The 4617-nt window shown below is 41.0% G+C and overlaps 1 long non-coding RNA gene across 1 annotated transcript; it reads right to left on the bottom strand.

The window, feature by feature from the left end:
• Positions 1-1159: 1159 nt before the first annotated feature.
• On the bottom strand, positions 1160-1747 carry LOC132049506 (uncharacterized). Its single transcript, XR_009413098.1, has 2 exons — positions 1715-1747; positions 1160-1628 (listed from the first exon to the last, which is right to left on the bottom strand). It is a non-coding gene; the product is annotated as an uncharacterized LOC132049506 (long non-coding RNA).
• Positions 1748-4617: the final 2870 nt, after the last annotated feature.

Genomic DNA, 4617 nt, shown 5'->3' with positions numbered 1-4617 from the left:
GTCACCATGTCATAAGATCGTTACATTTTTTCCACTTCCAGTTATTGCCTTCTTGCAGTTCTTCAAAATTTTCAGACATTCTTCATCATTCCAATCGTGTAGTATTGACTGCTCAATTAACATGTTCAAAGTTAATTAGGAAAGTCGCAAGGAAAAAAAAAACTGAGAGTAAGAGAAGTCATTGGTTTGCCATGTTTGGCGATGGCATTAGGTATGTCCAATTGAAGTGCACACTTCAATGTTACATGTTCAATGAAGAAATAGAGTTGGTTCCATGATTGTGTTTCAGCTTTAAGAAGCTCACTAGGAGTAAGGTTCTCATTATAATCAGCCATGTAAAGTTTCAATTACCTGTGGAAGAAGTTGGTGAACATTTTTTTCTTAGAGTCGGGCCACGCCTTGTGACAAAAGGGGGAGAAAGGATAGATCAGGTGATCAGAGAGAACTATACCTGAAGAATGTGATAATGATTGATAAAGCTCAACGAGTAGGCTTCACTATTAATATACACTCATTGGTTGTCTGAACTTTGCACCTATGTTGCTCGTACTTTTCAAAAATGATGGCGGGTGCGTTGAATCCTTCAAAAAGTACATTTTTGGAGAATCCGGCACGGGTACAACAATATATTGGGAGAACCCGAGCAACATAACTTTGTTGTTTTACTTGTATGCATGGAAAAAAGGATATTTAGTGGACAATTATTGCCTTAGTTTGGGGCAGAAGATGCTATTGTGTCTCCTTTTTGTTTATTTGTATTTGGAACCATTGCAAACTTTGTTCGTTATTATCCAAGCAGTTAAAAGTCACTTGCGAGAAATGAAAATGTTATATCCAAAGTGATTGGCATTAATGAGAAGAATATTTATTATTAACCTTTTGGCTTTGGTATTTGGTAATTCAACACGTACATAAAACATACTAGCCGTCCGCCAGCAGCAAGAATCTTATTTCGAAGCAATCTCTCGAGTTTTTCCTTATCCGATATGACCGAGCAGGCAAGAGTTTGACTCCTTCACGAATTTGTTGTTAATGTAAATTTGGAGTAAAAAAGGGTACTCCTGATATGAATAGCCTACAGACGGCAAGTGATTGTATTTGAGGAGTTGGTTTTACAAGTGATCACTCAATAGTCAATTGGACAAAGAACATCCGTAGATAATGTAAAAGGACATCATACAGTCCATGTATTTTGATTCACTAGGTAATTACTGTTTACCTGTGTTTTTCACACATAATAACAAATATCGAAGCAAAATTTACTTGACATACAGTAACTAGTAATTCTAATGTGAGGCTTTACCCAAACGAGCAGTTAATCACAAAATCTCAGCCATTTGGCCTGTCATTATTCTATAGAACATTCATTGGCTCCCTTAAACGAGACGAAGAGAAGAAAAAGGCAGGGAAATGGAAAAGAAACCAGCAAATATGTTTCATTCATCTTCTTTTTTCAGTTGAAACTCGGATTTTTGTGGTGTTTTAATGAGTGGTCAATAACCTCATACATGCTTCATACAAAGCATGATAAGCAGTCGAAGATCAGTTTCTTCGGACCAACGATGCTACAATCCCACCAACAATGAGTCCTATAGTAGTCACAGTAATTCCTATACCAATGACACCATCTGCATCACACAAACACAAATGAATCATATTCGGTATGTTGGTATACAAAATCGAGCAAGCAAGGAAAGAAATTTCATGTCATTACCTTTGGTTATTCTATCTTCAATAGCCTTCTTAAAGAATACTACTGTCTCCAATCCGAAAAGAATTACGGAAGAAAAGACTTTTATGAAAACTAAATAGGTGTTGAGTACTGTTCACACGTATAAATACACGTTTCACCGTTCACGTAGTACGCTCACGCGCATAAATCTTGGTTTCCATCGTTCACGCGTAACAGTACGAAGTTCACGCGCATAAACACGCGTTTCACCTGCTCACGCATTATTTAGAGTTACAAATAGAGCTCAAGCTTCATTTGGAACAATGTACACCAAATTGAAGAAGGCAACAACATCAAAGAGAGAAAAAATCTAAGAGAAATGCTAGTGAAAAGCCTAAGTAAGAGAAGGTCTTGAGAGAATTTTAAATGATAAAAATTCTTGAGGCAATTGGGATTGGGGTTGTGGGAGGTGTTGAGTTTTGAAAACACTTTAATATTTCTTCTTTAATAAGATCCCGGGCAAAGGGGACGAGCTCTCAATGAAACTAAAACCGGGTTTTAATTCTTCCACATCACGGCGAAAGGTTCTTTTGGGGGGGAAAGGGGCCCCTAACCCCCAAATTTTTTCCCCGGGGGAAACCCCTTTTTAAAAAAGGGTGGTGGGATTTAAATCCAACAAATCAAACTTGTGTGTTTTTTTAAAAAAGGGGGAGGCGAAGACGAACACTATTCGTGTACAAATTTTTTTTGGCCCCCGAGAAAAAAATTAAGAAAAGGGGGCCTTAAAACCCCTCGGCCAAACCGAGGGATAAAAGGCTGGAATCTCCTCGAACAAGTTGGGAGCTTCGGAAACGGAACGTTTCCACGCAGCGGGGACCCCCGCAGATATAAAGGTTTTTGTGATATGTAGAAAAACCTTGGAAAATTTAAAAGGTATTTTCTGAAGAAACTTTTCATCAAAGAGAGGAAAATGCTCTTTTAAATAAATAATTAATCCCTTTGGTCAATTTCATGGAAAAAATTGATTTCTTTTAGAATACAATTTAATTTTTTGGCATCCCTACCAAATGTGGGACCCAAGGGGAAGCGGGGTTGTAATTCTCCGGTAAAAAAACTAAAGTTCAACGTGTTGGGATTTTTTCCCCTGAGGTGCGCGGATAGATTCGGGGGGAACCATTTTTGTTTTAATTTTGGGAAAGAAAAATTTTAAAAAACTAAAAAAAAAAGGGGTTCAAGTAAAATGGGGGTAACCCGAGGGACGAAACTAGTGGGCCGGGGTTTGGGTACTTGAACCCGGGGCCCCAAAGGGGGGGAAAGGGGCGGAATCAATGCCATAAAATAGCGGGTTGTTTTTGGGGAGAAACCCTTCGGGGATTTTCCGGCCCCCCCAAAACCCCCCCATTTTGGGGATATAATGACAAACTACGTGGGGGGAACCGCAAATTTTTTAGCCGAGGAGGCCAGGCGGGGGGCCGGAGACATTAATTAAATTAAAGGATCTCGTGGAAGATTACAAAAGTTGACATGCCAAAGCCCAAAACCCCTCTGTGAGGGCTTTTTGAGGGATATGATCTCAATTTTGAAGGGGCTTGGGGTGGGAAAGGGGCTTGGTAGTGTAGGAAAAAATTGGCACTTTCCACATACCAGCCCTGGAACCGTTTGTGGGCAAAACAAAGAAAAAGATTTTGGATTGTCGGGGACAAACCCCGAAGGGGATGAAAGGGTAAAAGGTTAATTCCGGGGCCAAAAAGGGACCTTATCCGGGGATTCTCAAAAAAGCGGAAAAATTTTCAAAGCAGCGGGGGTAAGGGCGGTTGGGGCACAAGACGGTTTGGGGGCCTACCCGCCCTTTCTTAGGGTCACACTACGTTACCTTCTTTATGATTCAACCGAAAGGGTGGTTCTTTTGAAAAAAAATCCGTTGTTTAGTGCAAAAAATGAAAGCCTGGTTGAGAATGAAACAAAAACCGTTAAATGTTTGAAGACAAGCGGGGGGGGAAAACACCGATGGTGATTTCAAACGGCTGGGGGCCGGGGTAAGATGAAAGGGTATTCCCCGGGAAAACCCAACAAAAGGGGTAGCCGAAAAAAATGCCCCTGAACAGGCTAGGACCAAAAAACCCGGGCGCCCGCATTCGGCGTCGCAAAAACCGGCCCGCCCAACCGGTTTCCCCAAAACCCCCAAACTTTGTTTAGTGTCCAAAACAACCTCATGGCTTGCTTTTAACATGGGGGCCAAACAATATAATCTATAGATGCAATTTAAATAAATCATGGGAAAAAAAATTTCGAAAAACCCGGGGCCATCCATAGCATGAAATATTGTGAAAACATAATAGTACCTAATCATGAACGCACCATCGACTCTCCGGAAACGGAAGCTATCCACCATGAAACCTCTAAACATGTACGAGTACTAACTACCCGGGGACATGGCCTGGTTCTATAAGCTGCGTACTAACCTATGAAGACTCCATCTTGAACAGAAGCGAAGGCTATGATACGTAATCTTGGTGATCTCTTTGCTTGTGAGCGTATGCTCTGAGAAATCGGTATACGTGAAGTGCGGGCCAGGGCAAAAAGGACGTTAGTACATGGTAAGACTCGACACTAGTATGTACAACCTGAAATAGAAGAACATGGCATACATAGGTATAGAACATGAGACGAAGGCGAGATAACTTGAACATGAGCATGAAACGTGAGTAAAGTGCAGAAAACAATAATTGATGAAAATACATGAATATAAAAACTTCTTGTAACGTGGGGAATGCTATAGTGTAAACAAAGATCCGGGACTTGCGCCTACGGGAGAACACCACACCGCCGGGGGGTAGAGATTTAAGAAAAAGAAAGGATCCAAAAGATAAGGGGTTTTTCCACGGACAACCCATCCACGGGAAACGTAGTTTGGGGATCGACCCTTTTGGTTTAACTGCAACCCA

This window comes from Lycium ferocissimum, chromosome 3 (assembly GCF_029784015.1).
Source record: "Lycium ferocissimum isolate CSIRO_LF1 chromosome 3, AGI_CSIRO_Lferr_CH_V1, whole genome shotgun sequence".
Classification (NCBI taxonomy): Eukaryota; Viridiplantae; Streptophyta; class Magnoliopsida; order Solanales; family Solanaceae; genus Lycium; species Lycium ferocissimum.
This window is presented reverse-complemented; position numbering and strand designations above follow the sequence as displayed.